The sequence below is a fragment of the Canis lupus genome, chromosome 14 (genome assembly GCF_011100685.1).
Source record: "Canis lupus familiaris isolate Mischka breed German Shepherd chromosome 14, alternate assembly UU_Cfam_GSD_1.0, whole genome shotgun sequence".
Lineage (NCBI taxonomy): Eukaryota > Metazoa > Chordata > Mammalia > Carnivora > Canidae > Canis > Canis lupus.
This window is the reverse complement of record NC_049235.1, coordinates 12,168,656-12,195,189: the sequence shown is the minus strand read 5'-3', so window position 1 is coordinate 12,195,189 and position 26,534 is coordinate 12,168,656. Positions and strand designations below refer to the sequence as shown.

The 26,534-nt window shown below is 35.5% G+C and overlaps 1 long non-coding RNA gene across 1 annotated transcript in view; it reads left to right on the top strand.

Moving 5' to 3' along the window:
- Window positions 1-7,621: 7,621 nt before the first annotated feature.
- LOC111098738 overlaps window positions 7,622-26,534 on the top strand; it is an 89,890-nt gene continuing 70,977 nt past the window's right edge. The window contains exons 1-2 of the long non-coding RNA XR_005369161.1: window positions 7,622-7,803; window positions 21,612-21,697. This is a non-coding gene — a long non-coding RNA (uncharacterized LOC111098738). The remainder of the gene's footprint in view (window positions 7,804-21,611; window positions 21,698-26,534) is intronic.

Sequence of the window (26,534 nt, the reverse complement as noted above, 5' to 3'; positions counted from 1 at the left end):
TCTCCCTCTGCCTGTGTCTCTGCCTGTCTTGTGTGTCTCTCTCTCATGAATATATAAAATCTTTAAAAAAAAAAAAGAAAAGAAAGAAAAAGAAAGAAAGAGAAATGTGAGACCACTTGGCAGAAATTACAAATAAGGGAAAGATTCAAAAATGTCCAGGAGTTTGAATGCACTCCACAGTACTCATAAAGATCCATCTTCAGAGAGTATAAGCCTTGTTGACTTGTAGGGTTTGAGCACGGCGTCTGTCAACTTTTGGCTGAACATAGGATGTGCAAACACAGGGAAAATCCTAGGAAGCCAGACTTAAAAATAAACATAAGAATATAAAATTGAAAAAAAAAAATAAAAGAATATAAAATAGGCAAGAGATTCACACAGATACACATCATAGTCAAGGTAATAAAATCTAAAGAAAAAAAGCAAATCTTGGAAACAGGAAGAAAAAAACAACTCATCATGTAGAAAAGAACAAAAATACAATTAATGATTGACTTTTTATTTTAAAAAAATGGAGGCACAAAGGCAGTGAAAAAGCTTTTTTAAAGAGTGGAAAGATGGGGATCCCTGGTGGCTCAGTGGTTTAGTGCGGGCCTTCGGCCTAAGGCATGATCCTGGAGTCCCAGGATCCACTCCCACGTTGGGCTCCCTGCATGGAGCCTGCTTCTCCCTTTGCCTGTGTCTTTGTCTCTCTTTCTCTCTCTGTCTCTCATGAATAAATAAATAAATAAATCTTAAAAAAAAGTGGAAAGAAAATATATTTATCTTTAAATTTTAAGGAACAATAACAGATAAATAAACTGAGATAATTTGTTACTATCAAAACTTTCTTACAAGAAACATTAAGAGATGTCCTTCAGGCTAAAAAAAAAAAAAGAAAAAACAAGTGATACCAGAAAATAACTTGAATTCATAAGTAAAAGTGAAGAATGTCGGATATGGCAAATATAGGATAAGTATAAAAGACTCTATACATATATTTCTCACCTGTTTCATCAGTCTATTATAAGCTTACATAGAACAATAAGTGTAAAATTCTAATGTGAGGTTTAAACATATAAGATGCATATACAATAAAGCACAAAGAGAGGGGAAGAAAATAAACTGAAACAAACTTGTAAATTTTATCAAAATTATTTTTTAAGGTTTTATTTATTCATGATAGAGAGAGAGAGAGAGAGAGAGGCAGAGACATAAGTAGAGGAAGAAGCAGATTCCCTGTGGGGAGCCCAATGTGGGACTCATTCCCAGGACTCTGGGATTACACCCTGAGCCAAAGGCAGATGCTCAACCCTAAGCCCCCCAGGCATCCCATTTTTATCAAAATTATATCAGTAGTCTGAAATAGAGTATGATATGTTAAGATCAATTTTTAATCTCTTAAGCAACAACAAAGAGAATAGAAAAGGTAGTTAGTCATCAATAAAATGGCAGACAGAAACATTTTTTAGACACAAAATCAGACAGAGGAAGAAGGGAACAAAAAAGGCATGAATAAAATAAAAAGCAAAGAGAAAAATGAAGTCTAACTGTAATAGTAATGATTTTAAGAGTGATGGACTAACCTCTCCATTTAAAGGAGACATCAACAAACTTGATAAAAAACGAAGAGTCCACTATATGCTATCTAGGACAAATACTACTTAGCTACAAAGACAGAACACATTGAAAATAAAAGGGTGGGGAGATCCCTGGGTGGCTCAGCGGTTTGGCACCTGTCTTCCGCCCAGGGTGTGATTCTGGAGACCCGAGATCGAGTCCCACATCAGGCCCCCTGCATGAAGCCTGCTTCTCCCTCTGCCTGTGTCATGAATAAATAAATAAATTTTTTTAAAAAAAGAAGAAGAAAAGGGTGAAAAACTAACTATGTGAAGAGTACCCATAAGAGAGATTAATGGTTATATTAATATCAGACAAAATATTTCTTAAAACAAAAAATATTCTAAAAAAATGATAAAATGGTTAATACATAAGAAAAGCATAACTTTAAATGTATATGCATTTAATAATAGAACAAACTATAAAGCCAAAACTGATATAAAAAAGAAATAGACAATTCAAAAAACATAGTTACAGATTTCAGTATACTACTTTCAGGAAATGATAGAGCAACCTGATAGAAAATTAGTGAGGAAATAAGAGACCTCAGTGATATTATTGACCAATTTGGCCTGACTTCTTTAGAAAAGTCCACTCAGTGACTATAGAAAATGTATTCAAACATAGATGGGAACATATTGTAGGAGAAACCACATTCTATACCTCAAAAAATAACCTCAGTAAATACAAAAAACTTTAATTCATACAAGGTGTGTTTTCAAACCACAATGGAATTAAATTAGACATCTGGAATATTTAGAAATTAAACACACTCCTACATAACCCATAAGTACAAAAGGAAATGATAAAAGAAATTAAAATATATTTTATCTGTGTGAGAATGGAAATACAACATATTAAAATTTATTAGATGCAGCTAATTCACCACTTGGAAATTTGTAGCTGTAATCTGTCAATAAAAAAAGGTCTCAAATCAATAAAATAAGCTTACTAGAAGAAAATAGGGGGAAAAAAACAAATTTCAAAGTAAGCAGGAAAAATGGAAAAGTAAAGATGAGAGCAGAATTTAATAAAATAGAAAACAGAAAACAATAGAGAGAAATTAGTACACCAAAAAAAAATGTTCTTTGCAATTAATCCAGAAGATTGTCAAATATTTAGCCCTGTAAACCAGAAAATAGGAAAGCAGATACAAATGATCAAAAACAGAAATTAAGAAGAGGAAATCACTACTAACCCTATTGAAATTTAAAGGATTATAATGACATGATATGAACAACATTATGCCAACTAGTTAAATAACTGAGATGAAATGGACGAAGTAGGTGAAAACATAATAAAATTGAGTAACAAATGAAAATTTTGAATAATATTGTGAGTAAAAAATTAGTTATTTAAAATCTTCCCACAAAGAGAAATCCCAAACCAGACAGCTTCACTAGAGAATTCTATGAAATGTTTAAAGAAGTAATACTGGGTTTAAAAATCTTGAGGAAATACGTTGCTGAAATTGAAAAAGAGAAAGAAGAAAATCAAAAGAAGAAACAAAATTAAGTATCACAATGGGTAAAAATCTTGCTTGAAGTGGTTTTCAATTCAGATCATGATGATTCTCAAAATGACACGTAAACATTTCCATTTATCTGTACTGTCCAAGTGTTCTGCAATAAACTTCCATGTTTTTCTTTTAAAAGAAGTAATATTGGTATTTCAAAAACTCTTTCAGAAAGCATAGAACAAGTGAACATTTAACTCCTTCTTTGAGGCCATTCTTATCATTATAAAAAAGACAAAGATATTGCAAGTAAGAAAACTATAGATCAATAGTCCTCATGAGAACAGTTGCAAAATTCTTTTAAAAAAATATTTATTTTTGAGGGGGAAGGGGCAGAGCAAAAATCTCAAGCAGACTCATCGCTGAGTGAGAAGCCCAAGGCAGGGCTCCATCTTCCACTGTGTGATCATGACCTGAGCTGAAACCAAGAGTTGGTCACTCAACCAAATGAGCCACCCAGGTGCCCCCAGATGCAAAAATTCTCAATCATATATTAGCCAATTGAATCCAGCAACACATGAAAAGAATTATAGATCATGACCAACTGCAATTTCTATCAGGAATTATCAGGGGTGCATCAATGTCAGGAATAGAACAAGCGATAAAAAATACATGATTCTTTAAATAGACTCAGAAAAAGCATTTGAAAAAATTTTCTATATTTTCATGCTAAAAGGCAAGATTTAACTAGAAATAGCAGGGAACTTCTTCAACCTGATGATGGTCATTTTTAAAAGACTTGAAGTTTATATCATAGTAAATGGTGAATGAATGTTTTCCCACTATATTTAGGGACAAAGAAAAGATGTTGACTCTTGACATTTCTATTTAACATTGTACTGGGGATTCTAGCTAAGAAGGGAGGAAGGAAGGAAGGAAGGAAGGAAGGAAGGAAGGAAGGAAGGAAGGAAGGAAGGAAGGAAGGAAGGAGTGGGGAGGGAGGGAGGAAGGAAGAAAAGAAGAGGTAGAAAGAGAGATAAAAATAAGGACAGATGAGTGGGAGAGAAGGCAGGAAAACGGGAGAGGGAGATGGAAGGGGAGGAGAGGAGAGGAAAGATATTTTATATGTAGAAAATCATAAGGAATTCACAAAAATATTGCTAGAACTAATAAGCTAGATAGGTAACAAAACAGTTCAATATATTGATATGTATTAGCAACAAACAATCCAAGAATAAAGTCAATAAAATAATTTTATCTTCATAGCATCAACCTTAATAAAATTATATTATTTATAAAATTATATTATTTATAAAATTATAAAAGTGCATACAATATTTATTCACTAAAATCTATCAAATGTTGCTGAGAGAATATCAAGAAGATATAAATAATAGAAAGACTGTCTGTTGTCCATGGTTTGGAAGACTCAATACTGTTAAGATAGCAGTTATCCCAAAACTGATCTACAGATTCATCATAATCACTATCAAAGTTCCAGCAGCAAGTTTTATACAAATTTGTTAGCTAATCCTAAAATATATATAGAAATGCAAAGGACCTAGAATAGTCAAAAAATTTATTTAAAGAAGAACAAATTGGAGGATTTCTACTACCAGATTTCAAAACTTACCATAAAACTACAGTAATAAAAACACCAGATGGATAGAACAAAGTTAAGAGTTCAAAATAAACCATTACACTTATGGTCAATTGACTTTTGACAAAGTGCTAAGAAAAATCCAATTGGGGAGAATCTTTTCAATAAATTGTTCTGGGACCATCTTTATATCCAAATGCAATAATATGAACTTAAATACTTTCCTCACACTGTACACAAAGTGACTCAAAACAGATCATTGACCTGAATATAAGAGCTAAAAATACTAAAACTGCCAGAAGGAGTGGAAAGGATAAAACCATCATGACCTTGGGATGGTAAAGATTTCTTAGATATAATATCAAAAGTACAAACCTTAAAAAGGGACAAAAAAATAATTTGGACTTCTTTAAAATGAGTATTTTTATACTCAAAAGATATCATTAAATAAATCAAAATACAAGCTACCATCTGGGAGAATATTTCCAATTGATATGTGGTGAACAGATCTTATGTGGCCCCCAACAGTTTCCTCCTGGTGTCTATACCTTTGATTCCTTCCCATTCGGTGCAGGCAGGCCCTTTTAGTTGCTTTCATGTTAGAGAATGTGGCAAAAGTGATAAGATAGCACTCCTACCATGTTATATAACTCTCTTTTAGGAGCCCAGAGCAAGAGATTTTCCTTACTGGCTTGATTAATCTGGAACTAGAAACATTCACTCCAAACTAGTACAAAAAGAACATCACTCCATGAAATCTGAAACTTGAGAGAAAAGAGAATTGGGCTTAATTTGAATTTAATCATATTCCTGCTCTCCCACCTCTTTCTGTTATAGGGTTCCAAGGAGTATTAATTAGTTCCTGTTTTACCTAGTAGTTCTTGTCATCTTGTCTATAATGGCCTGTTCATTCTCCCAACCAATGCATTTTTTATCTAAATCACAGTAGTTTTCTATGATTGGCAAACAAACACACTTAGCTAATAGAGAATTTAAATTTAAGATATGCAAGTGCTATAAATTGATGAGAGAGAATATATCTTTAAGTCACTTATTCTACATTATTTATGACAATCTCTAGATCTTTAGTAACTCATCTTCAGCATCCATAGACAATAAAGAAGTTTAAAAACTTGGAGGATTTAGAAGATAAAATCTTAAAGCTATAAAAATGAGTATGATTCAATCGACAAATACAAAATTCTTGCTAAAAAAGCATGACCGAATATTGATTATCTCTAAAGGAAAGTGAATAAAAGAAAATGTTTTTCAAACATCTGAAAATTATGAAACTTTCTGATCATGGATCACTAAGAATGATCATGGAAAGTGTCTCACCTAAGAATTTGAATACAGTAAAGGAATGAAAAACTATGATTTAATTGCTTTTCTATTAAAAGGCAAGGGTTGCATTAATAATAGCCTTGACATTCTATGGGTTTCTATTTTCTTTTCTGCATACATCTAACACTTTCTTTCCTTGCTTATAATGGTTCATCTCATGCATTGCAGTAATTTCAAAGGTTTCAAAAATCTGTGGAATAATAAATTTACTCTTTACCATGTTCCAGATAAGAAGGCAGACAGTGCCTAATAAATACTACTAATAGATTAGATAGATTCTTCTTTTATCTAAAAGTCCTCAGACCTTGGGATAAATAGAGTTTGAAACAGAGTACATAAAGCAAAGTTTAAGATTGAAAAAAAAAATCTCATTTCCAGAACTCAACAATGCAATTTAAGGACTTTTACTCGATGGCATTTTTAATAATCCTTTGAAGTATTGGATATAGAACCCTCTAGAAAATTAAGAAGTCCTAATTAGTTTTTAGATATCTAATAAAATGATTGATGACTTTTATATATCTCATTTATTCATAAGCTTCAAATGTATTATAATTATCTCCATTTTATATTTAAAGAAAATATGACAATAAGAATATATAGTTATATAATAATAACTTTTTAAAAAGATTTTGTTTATTTATTATAAGGAGAGAGAGAGCATGACCATGGGGGCAGGCGGAGGGACAAGCAGACTCCCCACTGAGTGCTGAGCCTGATGCAGGACTTGATGTGGGGCTTGATCCCAGGATCACAAGATCATGACCTGAGCCAAAGTCAGACATTTAACTGACTCAGCCACCCAGGGCCCCAGAGTAATAACATTTATTGGTTAACTAGTATAGGCCAAGCATTGCTTTAAATGCTTTATGTAGGGATCCCTGGGTGGCGCAGCGGTTTGGCGCCTGCCTTTGGCCCAGGGCGCGATCCTGGAGACCCAGGATCGAATCCCACATCAGGCTCCCTGCATGAAGCCTGCTTCTCCCTCTGCCTGTGTCTCTGCCTCTCTCTCTCTCTCTCTCTCTCTCTCTGACTATCATAAATAAATAAAATTAAAAAAAAAAAATAAATAAATGCTTTATGTAATTTAACCTTCATAAGTACCCTATGAAGCAACTACAACTGTCATTATCTACTTAGGGAAATGAGAGAAAAGGAGAGAGAGAGAGTGAGAGAGAGAGAGAGAGAAAGAGAGAGAGAGACTTAAAGAACTCAAGCAAGTTGGTCAAGTTAAGAGCCAGCTGTGAATTTCACAGCTGAATTTCAGTGAAGGCAGTATGGTTTGATATCTCAATTTCTTAATGAGAAAATGTATAGAAAATGTATAGATTCTCCCCAATAATCCTGTATATGATAGCTAAAAACTGGCAGAGGCACAAATGGAAGATAGTTATTTGCTTCCTAAGTTTTTTTTTTATATAGATATATATTTTTTACAACATGCCTCTTCCCTCTCAAGGGTACTAAGTGTGCTGGGATTGGGGATTGGGCACATGAATGACTTTGTATGTGTGTATACTTTAGATGGGATTGAGGAAATGGAATGAAACTGAAGAATGGCACAGAACCATTGTTACCTGTGACCTCACAATCCTATGACACAATTGTTGGGCTGCCATCATCTCCTAATTTCCTCTGAAACAATCCTTTTTCCCCCTCCAAGTCCACGATGGTGGTACACAAGGATATGAGATTCCTCTCTGTGCCAGACTGGATGACTCCAAATGAGTAGGCCTTCTTAGCTCCAAACCTTCTCTGCAATTAAAACTTTTTCTCCCTGTAGGTTCATTGCTCACAATCTAAGGTATGATCTCTCACATTCCCATGTCCTGTTGTACTTATCTCTCAAATATTATCTCAAAACAGTGTGCAATTTATTTTCAGGCAAGTATTAATTATAACGACCCCACATAAAGTCATTTTGTAATATAAGAATAGCTTTTACTCCATTGCACAAAAGTAATTTTCTCTGACACCTTAACCTTCACTGAACATTTCTCTAATTTTATTTAGGCAGTATCAAATAAGTGGAGTGTGAAGTATATTTTACAAGGAGCTTTTTTTTTTAACCTATTAGAAACTTGTGAAAAAATAGAGAAAGAAAGAAAGTTAGTTTTGCATTTTAGTATTCCCTCATTGTTTCTGTTTTACCTTGTGCCAATTCTAAATCAATTCTAAGGATTGAAGAAACCATCCTAGGGAATGAAATAAACTGCAAAAATCTGAAGTTTGTTCAGAAAATGTTAATGGCATCAAAGGAAAAATAATTGGATTGAATTAGCAGCTCTTTCAAGGTTTTACTCATTGAAACATTTTTTACTATCAATTTTTGCAGCTTTATTGAGATATAATTGACAAAATTATAAGATATTTAAAGTGTACATTGTGGTGATTTCACACATACACACACACACACACACACACACACTTTGTGAAAGGATTCCCATCATGTAGTTAACTAACACATTATTTATTTATTTATTTATTTATTTATTTATTTGAGAAGATCTAATCTCTTTGTAAATTTTAATTATATAAAATAGTGTTATCCACTATAGTCACCATGTTTCACATTAAATCTTCAGACCTCATTAATCTTATAGCAGAAAGGATGTATTCGTTTACCAACTTCTATTTTTCCCATCCTCAGCCCCTGGCAACCACTTTTCTATGTTTCTATGAGTTTAACTCTTATCTTTCCTTCCTTCCTTCCTCCCTCCCTCCCTCCATTCCTTCTCTCCTTTCTTCTTCCTTTTTATTAAGGTCCAAATACAAGCAGTACCACACAGTATTTGTCTTCCTCTGTCTGATTTATTTCACTTAGCATAATGCCCTCAAGTTCCATCCATGTGTTACAAATGGCAAGATTCCCCCTCTTTCCCATGGCTGAATAATATTCCACTTCACATATATATCCATTTTCTTTAGCCATTCATCTGTTGATAGACGCAAGTGTTTCCATACCTTGATCATTGTCAACAATGCTGCAATTGACATGATAGTCCCCATAGCTCTTCAAGATCCTATTTTGTTTCCATTTCCTTTGAATATATGCCCAGAAGTGAGTTGCTGGATTATACAGTAGTTCTATCTTTAATGTTTCCATACTGTTTCCATATGCCTGCAATTATTTACATTCCCCCCAACTGTACAAAAGTGTTGCCTTAAAAAAAAAAAAAAAAAGGTTGCCTTTTTTCCACATCTTCATCAGCCTGTTATCTCTTGTCTTTTTGATACTCTCCATTCTAACAAGTGTGAGGTGATATTCATTGTAGTTTTGATCTGCATTTCCTCAATGATAATGGTTGAGCACCTTTTCACATACATGTTATTATCTATACATCTTCTTTGGAAAATAGTCTATCTAGTTCCTGTGCCCATTTTTAACATGATTGCTTGTTTTTTGGCTATTGAGTTGAATTAAAATTTTATTACAACAGATATAAGAAGTGTGTAAGTGGAGTGAATATGTATGAAATAGACACAAAGGTCTAAAGTCCCATCTCCTTGGCTTTCCTCTCCTCACAAAGCAGTCCCAGAGATATCTAAGTGTAATTATACAACTCCATGTAACACCTTTTGAAAACCAGCAAAAGAATTTATTATAAATCTCAGAAAAATTACCTCCAGATCTAAAAGTAGGAGCTACCACTAAAAAGGCACCATCAGAATAATCTGCTCATAAAAAGTTTTTTTATGGGGTTGAGGAAGCCAAAATAAGAATGTGCTCTGATGAAATATTCACTGATCTGTAGCAAATCAATAATGAATACAGGTTGACAATAATAGGAAAAAATATTTAAACTCTTATTTTTCTCCTAATCTCCTTCCCTATCCTCACTCACCTTTCCCTCTTTAAACTTTTCTCACTATTTTCTTGACTTAAGTCCCAGCCATATGGACAGCCAGGCTGTGCTGCTATAATAGCCACAAAGATAAGCCTTGTTAAGAGAAAGTTGTGAGTGGGCAGTTGACCTGTTTTTGATGATTGTGGCATAATCTCAAGGAGGAAAGACAAATTTTTCTCTACAGAGCCAGATAGCAAACACTTCAGTCTGTGCACACTACACATAGTATCTATTGCATATTTTTAAAATTTGTTTGCTTGTGCAATCTTCTAATGTAAAAACCATACTAAACTTCGTGGCCTTACAAAACAAACCACAAGACTGAGTTCCACAGGTCATAGTTTGTGAATTCATGATCTAAGGAATCTCTTCTTCATTGTCAGACAAAAATTGTAAGTGGGACCTCTGAAGCCATGTTCTATAATAACTAATACTCTATTCACTATGTATACTCATATACAAAACCAATGAGTATCAATATCTATAACTGCTGCCCTAGAGGAACCATAGGTAAAAATTATCTATCTTTTCTGGTTTGATTCTCAGATAGGGCTTTTGGAAATCTGTGGAGTCATTTTAGCTGCCACCTTGACCACAGGAGTGGATGGCCTGGAGCGGATGGAGGGGACTTGTAACAGGCATCTATTGTCTGAGGTGTATGCAGGAGTGGGGAATGCCATATATACTGTAGTGAAGTTTCACCCATAATGAAAAATTACCATCTCAATGTGCTAATAGAAACAATGTTGTGAAATACTGGACTTCGGGGATCAATTCTTTTACCCAACATTTGGAACAGATTCTTGTATTGTAGGACCTGAAAACTTATGCAGTTTGAGGGATCTCATTTCAAAAACAAAATTAGTACAAAATTAGGCATGAAATGAATGTTTTTTTTTTCAGAATGGGAAAATGAAAGACTACTAATTACAAATTTTTAAAAAGCTAATAAGTACTTAAATGTCACAAAAACTTTAAAACATAAATAGTACTTACTTGTCTACAATTATAATTTTACAGTTATAATGATTATTTTTCTCTGTAATTTTTGCCTTATACTCATTGAGATTCTCTTCATATGACAATTTTACAATCTTTCTGTGAAATGTATAGAAATAAAATAAAGTTTAATATTTCTTCTGGCATGATTGAGTGATATCTGTTTCTTTGTTAGTGAAAACCTCAGCTCATCACTGTATGATGTGTCAACTGTCTTTATTTTTTAAGTAAACTTATTTTTTTTTAAGTTTCTTGTTTTTACTTAAATTCCAGTTAGTTACTATACAGTGTAATATTGATTTCAGGTGTCCCATTTAGTGATTCATCATTTAGGTACAACGCTCACGGTCATCATAATAAGTGCCCTCCTTAATGTCCATCAGCCACTTAACCGATCCCTTTGCCCACCTCCCCTCCAGCAGCCCTCAGTTTGTTCTCTATAGTTAAGAGTCTGCTTTATGGTTTGCCTCTCTTTTCCCCCAATGTTCATTTGTTTTCTTTCTTAAATTCCATATATGAGTGAAAATATATGGTATTTTATCTTTCTCTGACTGACTTCACTTAGCATAGTACTGTCTAGCTCCATCCACATTATTGCAAACAGCAAGATTTCACTCTTTTTAAGGCTGAGTAATATTACATTATATATATATATATGAGAATTCTTCTTTATCTGTTCATCAGTAGATGGGCATTTGAGCTCTCTTCATAATTTGGCTATTGTTGATAATGCTGCTATAAACACCAAGGTGATGTATCCCTTCAAATCATTATTTTTGTATCTTTTGGGTAAATACTTAGTAGTGCAACTGCTGGGTCATAGGGTATTCTAGTTTTAACTTTTTTGAGATACCTTCATAGTGTTTTCCAGAGTGGCTGCACCAGTTTATATTCCCACCAACAGTGTGAGAGGGTTCCCTTTTCACTGCATCCTCACCAACATCTTCTGTTTCTTGTGTTTTTAATTTTAGCCATTCTGACAGGGTGAGGTGGTAGTTCATCATACTTTTGATTTGTATTTCAGTGATGAGGAGTAATGTTGAGCAACTTTTCATGTGTCTGTTAGCCATCTGTATGTCTTCTTTGGAAAATGTCTATTCGTGTCTTCTGCCCATTTCTATTTTTTTAAGATTTTATTTATTTATTTGAGAGAGAGAGAGAGAATGAAAGAGAGAGGGAGAGCACGAGCAGAGAGAGCGGCAGAGGAAGAAGCAGACTCCCTGCTGACCAGGAAGCCTGATGCAGTGCTCAATCCCACAACCCTAGGATCAGGAGCTGAGCTGAAGGCAGATGCTTAATCAACTGAGCCAGTTGGGTGCCCTTCTGCCCATTTCTTGACTGGATTATTTGATTTTTGGGTGTTGAGTTTGATAAGTTCTTTATAGATTTTGGATACCGACTTTATCACATATGTCATTTGCAAATATCTTCTCCCATTCCATAGGTTGCCTTTTAGTTTTGTTGATTGTTTCCTTTACTGTGAAGAAGCTTTTTATCTTGGTGAAGTCCCAATACTTCATTTTTTGCTTTTGTTTCGCTTGCTTCTGGACTCAAATATAATAAATGCTATGGCTGAAGTCTTGGAGGCTTTTCCCTGTGTTCTTCTCTTGGATTTTGATGGTTTCCTGTCTCACAATTAAATCTTTTATCTGTTTTGAATTTATTTTTGTGTGTGGTGTAAGAAAGTAGTCCAGGTTCATTCTTCTGCATGTTGCTTTCCAGTTTTCCCAACACCATTTGTTGAAGAAACTATTTTTTCTCATTGTATATTCTTTCTTGTTGAATATTAGTTGACGATAGAGTTGTGGGTCCATTTCTGGGTTTTCTATTCTGTTCCATTTATCTATGAGTCTGCTTTTGTGCCAGTACTATGCTGTCTTGATCACTACAGCTTTGTAATAGAGCTTAAAGTCTGGAATTGTGATGCCTCCAGCTTTGCTTTTCTTTTCTTTCTTTTTTTTTTTTTTTTTTTTTTTTTTTTTTTTTTCAGCTTTGCTTTTCTTTCTCAAGTTTGCTTTGGCTATTCTAGGTCTTTTGTGGCTCCAGAGAAATTTTTCAACATCCTGCCTTGTTTCTGAGTGTAGAAGAAAAGCTCTCAGTTTTTCCCCATTGAGGGTGATATTAGCTGTGGGTCTTTCTCATATGACCTTTATGAGTTGAGGTATGTTCCCTGTATCTCTATTTTGTTGGGTTTTATCAAGAATGGATGCTGTACTTTGTCAAATGCTTTTTTTGCATCTATTGGGAGGATCATATGGTTCTTAACTTACCTTTTATTAATGTGGTGTATCACGTTGATTGATTTCTGAATATTGTACCACCCCTGAGGCCCAGGAATAAATCCCACTGGATTGTGGTAAATGATTCTTTTAATGTACTATTGTATTTGATTTGCTAGTATTTTGTTGAGAATTTTTGCATCCATGTTCATCTGGGATATTGGCTTATAATTATTTTTTAGTGAAGTCTTTGTCTGGTTTTGGAGTAAGGTAATGATGGCCTCATAGAATAAGTCTGGAAGTTTTCCTTCCATTTATATTTTTTTGGAACACTATGAGAAAAATAAGTATTAACTCTTCTTTATATGTCTGGTAGAACTCCCTTAAGAAGTCTTCTGACCCTGGACTAAGTATTTGTTAGGAGATTTTTGATTATTGATTCAATTTCTTTTCTGGTTATGAGTCTGTTCAAATTTTCTAGTTCTTCCTATTTCAGTTTCAGTAGTTCATATGTTTCTAGGAATTTATCCATTTCTTTCAGGTTGTCCAACTTGTTGACATAAAATTTTTCATAATCTCATAATTGTATTTCTGTGGTGGTGGTTGTAATATCTTCTCTCTCATTTATGATTTTATTTATCTGGGTCATTTCTCTTTTCTTTTGGATAAGTCTGCCTAAGAGTTTATCAATTTTATTCATTCTTTTAAAGATTCATTCTTTTTATTCTTCTGATTTCATTGATCTGTTCTGTGGGTGTTTTTTGTTTGTTTCTGTATCATTTATGTCTGCTCTAATCTGTACTACTTCCCTTCTGCTGGCTTTAGGCTTCATTTGTTGTTCTTTTTCTAGCTCTTCTAGGTGTAAGGTTAAGTCGTGTATTTGTTTTTTGTTTGTTTGTTTTTTCTTTTTTTTTTTTTTTTGCTTCTTCAGGTGGGCCTGTATTGTTATGTATTTCCCTCTTATGAGCACTTTTGCTGCATCCCCAAGGTTTTGTACCATTATGTTTTCATTTCCATTTGTTTCCATGTGTTTATTAAAATTTCTTCTTTAATTTCCTCACTGATCCATTCATTCTTGAGTAGGGTGTTCTTTAGCCTCCATGTATTTGTGGTTTTTTCTTGTGATTGACTTCAAGTTTCATAGCACTGTGACTGGAAAATAATGTGTAGTATGATCTCACTCATTTTGTGCTTGTTGAAGCCTGATTTGTGACCTAGTATGTGATGCATTCTGGAGAATGTCCCATGCGCACTTGAAAATAATGTCTTCTGCTGCTTTGGGATGGAATGATCTGACTATATCTTTTAATTCCATTGGGTCCAGTGTGTAATTCAAAGCCATCATTTCTTTGTTGATTTTCTGCGTGGATGATCTATTGATGTAAGTAGGGGGTATTAAAGTCCCCTAGTATTATTGTATTATTTTCATTGAGCTCCTTTATATTTATTATTAATTATTTTATATATCTGGGTGCTCCCAAGTCAAGAACATAAATATTTACAATTGTTAGGTCTTCTCGTTGGATAGACCCCTTATTATGATGTAGTGTCCTGCTTCATCTTCTTGTTGCATCTTTGGTTTAAATTTAGCATCTGTAACATTTTTGTAGATTCTTGTTTAGAAGGTGCTTCCTGTAGAGGCAAAGCTTTGGGAAACTCTCTCCCTTTGATCATGTCTGGCAGCGTTTCCAGATATAGCTTTGCTCCATATTCTCTGACCCAGTTCCTCCATCATGCCCATAGGCAGTCTGATCTCAGCAAAGACTGAACAACATTATATTCATAACTTTCCTGGCATCAAGAAGAAACTTTTGGATGCTCCCTTAGCTCCAGCAGGGGCAGCTTACCACTGGAGTCACGTTTCATCTGCCCTGCCCATCCCCAATTACAGAGGCAACATTACAGCTGAGATGGTGACTTTCATGCTGGGCCAGTGCTACAAACCTCTGGCTGAGGCCTAGAGCTGCTGCTTCCTCCATGTGTGCCCCCAAGCAAACCTTGGGGTGCCTGATCAGCTGAGGAGCCCTAAATGTTAAACTATATTAGGTTCGTGTAAACTCATCTATGCCAGCCTAGATCTACCCATGTGGGTCTCATATTATTTGCCATGACATCCTTTCTGGAATATGTGGTACTTGTTGACTTTTTTCTTTGCTTAAACAAATACTTATCACAGACTTAAAAGTCAAGTTATGATCAATCTATTCGATGGAAGAATTCGTTTCTAACCCACTATGTACACATTAGTTATTTTCTTTTTTCTCTCTCTTTCCTCTTCTCACCTTTGAAACTTGGTGTCATAGATCTGTCTATTACCTAGAAGACATTTTTTTCTGTGTAAGTGCAGCAGACTCTGGAAATACAAGAGGATTATTTCAATTCTCTTTATTTGATAAAAATCATTTCCAGTATAAAATTGACTTTCATTGTGCTGTTCCATGATACCTCCAAACTTCATATAACTGAAATTCAAAACACGCTAGCAGCCAAAATGCCTAGGAGTATTAGTATTCAAAAATAGTGATCCTACCCTCATAGATGTTGAATTTTCATTCTTTAAAGAATTTTAATCACTATGTTCCTAGTTTCTTACCATAACTCTCTTCTTAAAACACCCTAAATTCTATACATGCCAGAAACAGCAAATAATATCACATTAAAGCAACCTTTAACTGTAATCACTTTTGTTTTTCACAAAATAAAGTTAAATTAAAAGTAAAATTAAGAGATAAATTTATGAATATAAATAAATATATATATGTCTTCAAAGCAATTTAAAAAAGATAAAATCATAGATCGTCAATCAAACCAAGGAAAACTCTATGTCAATAGATAAAATATTTGGTCTGTTATACTTAACTGTTTCTCTAATGAAACTTCCATCTTATTATTACAATGTTTCTTCTCGTGTTTTACATATATAGCATTTTATACAAAGTAACCCGCACAGAATGATGTATATAGGGAACAAGAGTTTTCAGTTTTCCTAAGGCAAAAGTCTGGGGCAGAATCACTAAAACAAAAGCATCCTACTCTTCCACAAACAATAAAGACACAGTGTTGTTTTTATAACTTGGAAACCCAGTATCTATTACTTTCAGTATTCAAGTAAAGTGCTTCCTGAATTGGTTTATCTGTTAAGTGGATGCTATCTTTTAATGCCTGCAGTGCTTGCTAGCATACCTCGTAGCACTCACAAATGTTCTTTTGTCCTTCCTTTGGAAGATCTTTCAAACAAAGAAAAATACATATATGCAGCACAGTATATATGGCCAAATATATCTACATTTTACCTCCACTTTACCTCCTACATTTTACTTCTAGATGTTTCTCTAGAGCATCTAGAAAACAAGAATTATTGTTTTAAAGGTGTCAAATTTCAAAGAAAAAAAATGGTCTTTATGTAGTAAAAGAGAGAGAGAGAGAAGCAATGTAGAATTCACTATAACATTTAAATCTTAAACTGCATAATCTACAGAATTTTCAAAATATATTTTTAATTTACCCAATAGTCATGGTGGGGAGTTATCATAAAAACAGTTTGCAGATGATATAGGCAGTGATATCATATAATGCTAGAATCTAAAGACAACCACTCCTGATATTTAAATCCCCTTGAACACCATTAGCGACTCATATTCAGTGATCAGGAAATTAATCTCATAAACTTACCTATTTCATTTTTATTAGAAAGTCCTATAAATTATAAGGTTCTTCTCCATATTAAGGTGAAATTTACTATCATTAGCTTTGAATCCCTAAATCTGTCCTCCCCACGCATGTGTAATTACTCTTCTATATAATCTCTTGCACATCTTTGCAGTTCTAGTTCGAACCCATTATGACATTATTTTTTCAATTTTTGCAGAGGCTTCTGAGAAGTGTCCCAGAAACTCTTTTGGAGATGGGGGTGGCAGGGAGAAGCTAAACTAGGAAGTGGGAGTGAGTGGAAAGAGTGGTGTCCTTTTCCATACCCCTAACTCTGCTTCATTTAGATCTTTGCATTTAGCTCTTTTTTTTAATTGTGTTCCCTCCCATGTGAGACTTCAGTTTCAATACAAATATTTAAAGTCGATATTTCATACGTCAATCCTAAGCATTTCCAAGTTATATAGAGGTTTTGATTCTACAATTTATGGATAGCGATTTTCCTTACAATATGACAGTGCAGCCATTTCAAAACGGTGAGATCGACATGAATATTATGCCTCACATACCTTGGGGTTGAAACAGAATCTTAACATTGGTGGAGACTCAGCTTTCCATCAGTTCTGTTCCAAATAGAGTCTCTTAGAGATCTTCTAAGTAGTTAACAAGCAAACAGAGCTGTCTTCAATATGCAAAGTACTTATAATTGTCTTCTGTGGCAATTCTGGCATCTCTAGGGACAACGCTTGCTTTTGCTTCATGCAAAACATGAAAGCTCTATACAACTGACCATTAACGAAAATGTCTTCACTTCTCATTACTGTCAAAGCAACAGTTTTCTTGCTGATATCTAAGACAAGGCTGTCAGCACTCAAGAGATTGATGCATCAGTTAAGGGCGATGAAGCCCATGAACCCATAGTTAGCACCCTGCTTTCCCTGTCATCAGAAATGGCATCGCCATCCATCCTGGTGTTGCCTTCTTATAGACAAACTCTGCCAATGTGGCAATTTCATGATTAATATTTCCATGTTAATGCTGTTTCCACCATTAGCACTGTTAACAGCATGTTTTCAATGCCACTGAAAGCAGTTTTCAGGTTCTCTAAAAATATAAATTATTTACAAATCCTATTATTTTGACCAAAAGAGCCCATGTATTTTGATCATCCAGGAATTTTATACAATTTTCTAAATTTCAGGATTATCTTTTTTTAAAAAAATATATTTTTAAAGGTTTTTTTTTTTTAAGATTTTTATTTATTTACTTGTGAGAGACACAGAGAGAAGGCAGAGACATAGGCAGAGGAAGAAGCAGATTCCCTGCAGGGAGCCTGATTCAGGACTTGATCCCAGGACCTGAGCAGAAGGTAGACACTCAATCACTGAGCCACCCATGCCCTAGGATTATCTTTTTTAAGAATATCTGCTCTGTAAATTTAAAGCCAGCAACACATTCCCATCTCTCTTGAAGCAAAGCTTAAATATTTGATACAGGCTTTGCAGATTGCATACAATCCATAGTTTGTTGATTAGGAGAAAAAGGACATGAATGAAACTCTTTGTAGAAACTACTTCCATGAGCATGGTGGACAAGTAGCCAGTGTGCAGGTGTGGCAATGGCCAAGGTCATAGTAAGAGTGCTCTACTCGTGGCTGTCATTCTTATGCTCAGCAGCAGCCACAGTAGATTGTTTATTAGGGCAGTGTTACATGTTGGTGATTATTCATGGCTATGTAGATGCCTGGCCTGATTCTCTAGCACTGAAGGAAATTTGATGGACTCTCTTTATATTTTAATGAATTTATCTTTTATTTAAAATAGCTACAGTGGGGTTTGTGGTTTTTAATTATGTCCTGACAGACACGGTCAGTATATTAAACACTTGAGTGAATATAGAGCAAAACTATATAAAAAGCTAATTATTTATGTTTTAAAGGCAAAAATTCAAGCTAGGTTAGAGCAAAGTGCTCTGAAATTTTAAGTCTATATTATTACAACATAATTTTATTAATATTAATAATAATAACCACAACCTTTTAGGACAAACTTATTTTCCTCTAAGTTATAAATACTCTATTTATATCTGGAATAAAATATGTTTAGAGTTCTGCTATTTATTTCTTCATTTATTACTTGCTTTATGTGAAAAAATGATGAGAATAACACAAGATAATTGGAAATAGCTAATGAAGTAAGGGTTTAGCAACATTTTAAAAATATTGTTTATCTCTAACTGTCAGAACATATTATTCCTTAATACACAGAATAAATTACCAAAAATTGATTAAAACAGTTGGTAGAAAAAATCTACAGTTCAAATTTCTCTATTACATATTGAATATGATAGTTACTCCTTTTCTCTTAACTATGTCATGAGTGTTATATCTGTGTTAACATACTTCATATGATTCTGGTGGGGGAAAATAACTACTATAACAGTAAAAATCTTATTTTACATTTGTTGAAAATTTCTGTCCAGCAAGAACTAACTTGTGCCATTTTTATCAGTCATCAGAAACAGGAAGAATAATTGCTGACATAGCACATGTTCAAGAGCTGGGTTATTTATCATAATGAATGTCATGCTGGTATTCAATAGGTTTTGTGTTGGAAGGAAAAAAATGGTGAAAAGTCAAATTAAAGCATATGTATTCAGAATATTTTTTTTACATTCCAGCAAACTTTGCTCTTATTTAGTTGAAGTACATTTTTAGAAACAGGAAAAAGTAAACTATAGTACAATTTTTTCATAAGTAGATGATGCTAATGAAGATAATGATGTAATTTGACTAAGAACTCTATTAATAAAGAAGCATTCCATATCATAAGTAACTGAACTAACAAAGTGATTTTTAGGAAGCAAATAAGAAGCTATGCTGTGACGTAACATTTATGCACACATGTATTTATGCGTGTATATGTATACACAGAGATGGAAAGAGAGAGAGGGAGAGAGAGAGGAGGTACAAAAATCCCCAACTGCACATTCAAACAGAGAGATATGCATGAAAATTTTACTTTAAAATTCACTTTTCAGCAAAACCTGAGTTGAACAATCAATAGTCTATTTATAGCCTTTTTTGGAAAAAAAATCCCATTAATTGTAATTGCTCACACATTTTGCAGCAGAAATATTGAGTCTGATTACAGGTTACTGCTACAGATCCCTCTGGCAGTGTTAGCTATTATACAGTATATGCTCTACATCTCCTGCTTAAAAATAAAATAATGAATTCCAAAGCACATCTTTCCTCAGAGAATTTAGATGAGGATTGTCAACTTATTTCGTTAAACCTTTGACTCTCAGATGGTAGGGCTTATTTCCCCTTAGTCAGGTGATTAAATCACAAATACCTGAAAATCATCTTGAATACTTGGGGAAAAAAATAGAGAAAATTTCTTAGTACTGAAAAGATTAAAAGAAGCATAGTCTCCACTTGCGTCTGATCACAGTGTCATCAAAGCTCTAAATTCTCCTGGGATTTTCTGTGTTCTGAACCTTTCCTGGGCTAGCTCTAAAAAACACTTGTAGTAGTAATGGGGTGTGTGCACGTAGAGTAGCAGTGCTCTTTGCTCCCACATGTCAAGCCAATATCGTGATTTACACTCTAGGTTGAGCAATTTAGGTCATAAGCTTGGATTAGGGGTGAGATACGCTATTTGGTTAAGCCTCTGTCACCTGCTCTACTTTAGCAAGAAGATAAAACCACCAGTTTCTGCAAGTTAAAACTATGGGCTATTGGAAAGAGAAAAGAAAGAAATTAGTTCTGGGGACTTGCACAACATGATCACAATATAATCCACATTGCAGAATGGTGGAGATTGAGACTCATACAGCCTAAAATAGCAAGAGATAGATCTTAAGCTGAGATCTATATGACACCAAAAACTATCCTCAGCTTCACTAAGCTATACTCAATTCAATATGGATTTATTGGTCTTTGATTTTCTGTAGTTTAAATCTCTTTCCGAAGAGTTTCTAGTACAGGTAAAACTTCAGTTTCCAGCTCTATTTCTGAAATATATTCAAAAAAGATTCATTTATTTTTGAAACGCTTTCAATACTTTAAAATATAAAACTAGCTTTTACATGGTAATATGTAAGATTAATATATAAGAATCCATAAATATGAATAATAAAATATAAAAAAGCACATATAAGTAGTTTGTTTTTCATGTAAATGAATATTGCAGAAAATGTAATGAAAATAACAAATGGTTATGAAATTATTATACTGAGAAATCAAATGTGCTGAAATAATATTAAAGTGCATTAGATAAATTTTCCAATTATTCATTTAAGAACCATTTAATAATATAAAAATTCAGTAAATTTGATATATGCAATAAATGTATATTGGCACCATTGGAAGCAACATACAATTATAGTGTTGTCTAATAATGACAAAAAGTGAATAGTTCATAAATCTCTTGATAGTATAAATGAATACTGGACCAAAAAATTACTTCAAATAAGACTTTAATACTGCCATTGTTGAAGCTAACACAGTTCTCTATGTGATAAATTTGTATGGAGTAATTGAGATCATCTAGTTTAGTTCTTTCTCTTTTTTATAGTTTTATTTTGTTTTAATGGGTTTTTTAATTGGAAAAGAGATCCAAAGGAAAGCCAAATGATAAGCTAACCTTCACACAGTGCCAAAGTAGCATCTAGGATCCAGCATGCTACACTTTCAGGAGTAGTGTAGCAACTCATTTTCCCTCCCTGGTTCAGGAAAACTAATCTTGAGCTTTGGAAAGAAAATTTGCTGACACGGCACACACAGTGTTTCATGTCTAGTTCATAGGAAGTGGCGACCTGGTGAAACAGCTAAGAGTGAAGGCCCTAGTGAATGAAAGCCTAGGTTGTAATCTTGCTACTTATTTTTCCACCAGCTTGAGAAAGTACTCACCATACATCAAAACTTAGTTTTCTCATGTGAAAGATGGAGCGACCAGCATGTAATACAAACTCAAACAAGGTGAGTTTAGTTTAGTCTAAGTAGCTCTTATCAAGGTTGCATTCATCATGTGTTATCCGTAAGGTATTATCCTTTGGATGCATATTTCCATATTTTCTTCATTCTTCCCACTCACTGTCTTCTTTTTCTGACAATCTGTCTATCAATGGCAATACAACTCACGTAAGGTATAAGTATTGAGAGTGCAGAAAATCCTTATTATCTTCTCATGTGCTTGATAATATTCTAAGATGTTTATATGTATTTCATCCATAGAGAAAAACCCCCAAAACTTTTAGAACAAGTTTCTATTATAAAATCCATTTTGCTCATAAGGAAACTGATCAAAAAGAGGTTAAATGACCTGCATGAAGTCACAAAGCAAAGAATTTTGGAACTTGGATTCAATATGAGCACAAAGGCATTATTATTCTGATGTCTTTAAACTTATTACTATCTCACTATCTTCCAGATTAGCTGTCAGCAAATATTTTCAGAAGAAATAAACAGTAATTAAATGTGTATTTTTCAGTAATTTTCACTTGCCATTGCAATTTCAAATATGTGTTTAAACATTATCATATCCAAATTCAGGGTGTACAGCCATTTCTCTAAATTCTACATGACTTTTTAGCAGCTTCAGATCCTGTAGGAACTGATTGGAGTATATATAAATTTTAAAAAGTTTAAAGGCTTTTAGAAAATATTTAGGAGGTAATCAAATGGAAATAAATGAGAAAGAACTATTCATCTAACAAAACTGGAAAAAATATGGCAATAGAGGCATGACTTATAACCAGCTGTGCTATATGAAATGATTTGCCATATTTATTAATGATTAATAGTATTCTCATAAATTGCCTTAAATATGTAGGAAACACTTCTCAGTGTATAATTAAATTGGGTTAAGCAAGTCATGATCTCTATAAGGAGGATTGCCATGAACACTGGTTTCTAAAAACAAGTAGATCAAACTTCCCTGAATGCCAGTGCCCCAGAAAATGTGAAGTAGCACTGCAATTAGATAACTGGCAAATTATATCCATCGACTTCTTTTGATCTTTCCACATTATACCAATAATTCACTTAGTGATTTTCACTATAATATTTTTAAGACAGTAATAGATCACCTGTCAGCAATTGGAATAGCTTTATGGATGAAGAAACTTATTGCAAGAAATGGATTTGCTAATAGTCATTTGTTGGGGACTCTGAAATCTCAGAGTTCAAATAGTTGAGCATGATAACAGTTTCCAGTCATGGGAATTACTGTACTTCCATCCTTCACCTGAAACATTCATGTATAAGGTCCACATTCTTTAAGTTCAAAATTATCTAATAAGTACAATTCAATCAACTAACTTTTGTTGATGATGACTATGTTAAACTCAGTATGGAGGTTCTGGGTATGCAAGGAAGACCAGTATGGGTTTATGTTGCAGTGAAAGAGGGATGAGAGAAGTACAAATTGACCGTAGAAAAAGCCTAATCGTAGGATCCCTGGGTGGTGCAGCGGTTTGGCGCCTGTCTTTGGCCCGGGGCGCGATCCTAGAGACCCGGGATCGAATCCCTCGTCGGGCTCCCTGCATGGAGCCTGCTTCTCCCTCTGCCTGTGTCTCTGCCTCTCTCTCTCTCTCTGTGACTATCATAAATAAATAAATACCTTAAAAAAATGTTAAATAAAAAGAAAAGCCTAATCACATGAGTATAGAGAGTAATGGGAATAAGAGACAGAGAAAATTATCTTTTTTAAAATTAAAAGTAATGAGTCTCGGAGGAGGGGCAAGATGGTGCAAGAGTAGGGTCCCCAAACCACCTGTCCCCACCAAATTACCTAGAAAACCTAAAATTATCCTGAAAATCTATGAATTCGGCCTGAGATTTAAAGAGAGGCCAGCTGGAATGCTACAGTGAGAAGAGATCGCGCTTCTATCAGGTAGGAAGACGGGGAAAAAGAAAGAAAGAAACAAAAGGCCTCCAAGGGGGAGGAGCCCCGAGGAGCCGGGCTGAGGCCGGGGCGAGTGTCCCCAGGACAAGAGAGCCCCGACCTGGAGAAGCAGGGGCTGCACCGACCTTACCGGGCGGAAAGGGGCTCCAGGGAGTTGGAGCAGGACCCAGGAGGGCGGGGATGCCCTCGGGCTCCCGGGGACACTAACAGACACCTGCGCCCCGGGAGAGTGCGCCGAGCTCCCTAAGGGCTGCAGCGCAGGGCGGGACCCGGAGCAGCTCGGGGGGCTCGGGGGCGGCTCCGCGGAGGGGGCTGCGGGGCGGGAGCAGCTGGGGGGGGTCGGGGGGCGGCTCCGCGGAGGGGGCTGCGAGGCAGGAGCGCGAATCCAACAGCCCAGGCCCCGGAGCACAGGGCGCCGGGACACAGCCCAGGATCCGGCCTCCCCCGGGACAGGCAGAGGCCGGGAGGGCCCAGGACCCCAAGGACGCTCCTGCCCCGAGCTGAGCAGATCAGCGGCCCCGCCCGGAGCCTCCAGGCCCTGCAGACGGAGAGCTCTGGAGCTACTGCGGGGGCTGACTCCAGGGCTCCAGAGCTGGCCCCGCCACTGGGGCTGTTCCTCCTGCGGCCTCACGGGGTAAACAACCCCCCTGAGCCCTGCACCAAGCAGGGACAGAGCAGCTCTCCCAAGTGCTAACACCTGAAAATCAGCACCACAGGACCTTCCCCCAGAAGACCAGCTAGACTGACAAGTTCCAGGGGAAGTCGAGGGACTTACAGTACACAGAATCAGAAGATACTCCCCCGTGGTTCTTTTTTCTTTTTTTTTGTTGTTGTTGTTGTTTTGTTTTGTTTTGTTTTTCTTTTTGATTTGTTTCCTTCCCACACCCCCTTTTTTTCCTTTCTTTCTCTTTCTTTCTTTTTCTTCTTTTTTTTCGTTTTTTTCTTCCTTTTTTTTTTCCTCTTTCTCTTTTCTTTCCTTCTTTCTCTCCTCTCTTTTTCTCCTTTTCCCAATACAACTTGCTTTTGGCCACTCTGCACTGAGCAAAATGACTAGAAGGAAAACCTCACCTCAAAAGAAAGAATCAGAAACAGTCCTCTCTCCCACAGAGTTACAAAATCTGGATTACAATTCAATGTCAGAAAGCCAATTCAGAAGCACTATTATACAGCTACTGGTGGCTCTAGAAAAAAGCATAAAGGACTCAAGAGACTTCATGACTGCAGAATTTAGAGCTAATCAGGCAGAAATTAAAAATCAATTGAATGAGATGCAATCCAAACTAGAAGTCCTAACGACGAGGGTTAACGAGGTGGAAGAACGGGTGAGTGACATAGAAGACAAGTTGATGGCAAAGAGGGAAACTGAGGAAAAAAGAGACAAACAATTAAAAGACCATGAAGATAGATTAAGGGAAATAAACGACAGCCTGAGGAAGAAAAACCTACGTTTAATTGGTGTTCCCGAGGGCGCCGAAAGGGACAGAGGGCCAGAATATGTATTTGAACAAATTCTAGCTGAAAACTTTCCTAATCTGGGAAGGGAAACAGGCATTCAGATCCAGGAAATAAAGAGATCCCCCCCTAAAATCAATAAAAACCGTTCAACACCTCGACATTTAATAGTGAAGCTTGCAAATTCCAAAGATAAAAAGAAGATCCTTAAAGCAGCAAGAGACAAGAAATCCCTGACTTTTATGGGGAGGAGTATTAGGGTAACAGCAGACCTCTCCACAGAGACCTGGCAGGCCAGAAAGGGATGGCAGGATATATTCAGGGTCCTAAATGAGAAGAACATGCAACCAAGAATACTTTATCCAGCAAGGCTCTCATTCAAAATGGAAGGAGAGATAAAGAGCTTCCAAGACAGGCAGCAACTGAAAGAATATGTGACCTCCAAACCAGCTCTGCAAGAAATTTTAGGGGGACTCTTAAAATTCCCCTTTAAGAAGAAGTTCAGTGGAACAGTCCACAAAAACAAGGACTGAATAGATATCATGATGACACTAAACCCATATCTGTCAATAGTAACTCTGAACGTGAACGGGCTTAATGATCCCATCAAAAGGCTCAGGGTTTCAGACTGGATAAAAAAGCAGGACCCATCTATTTGCTGTCTGCAAGAGACTCATTTTAGACAGAAGGACACCTACAGCCTGAAAATAAAAGGTTGGAGAACCATTTACCATTCGAATGGTCCTCAAAAGAAAGCAGGGGTAGCCATCCTTATATCAGATAAACTAAAATTTACCCCGAAGACAGTAGTGAAAGATGAAGAGGGACATTATATCATACTTAAGGATCTATCCAACAAGAGGACTTAACAATCCTCAATATATATGCCCCGAATGTGGGAGCTGCCAAATATATAAATCAATTATTAACCAAAGTGAAGAAATACTTAGATAATAATACACTTATACATGGTGACTTCAATCTAGCTCTTTCTACCCTCCATAGGTCTTCTAAGCACAACATCTCCAAAGAAACGAGAGCTTTAAATGATACACTGGACCAGATGGATTTCACAGATATCTACAGAACTTTACATCCAAACTCAACTGAATACACATTCTTCTCAAGTGCACATGGAACTTTCTCCAGAATAGACCACATACTGGGTCACAAATCGGGTCTGAACCATACCAAAAGATTGGGATCGTCCCCTGCATATTCTCAGACCATAATGCCTTGAAATTAGAACTAAATCACAACAAGAAGTTTGGGAGGACCTCAAACACGTGGAGGTTAAGGACCATCCTGCTAAAAGATGAAAAGGTCAACCAGGAAATTAAGGAAGAATGAAAAAGATTCATGGAAACTAATGAGAATGAAGATACAACCGTTCAAAATCTTTGGGATGCAGCGAAAGAAGTCCTAAGGGGGAAACACATCACAATACAAGCATCCATT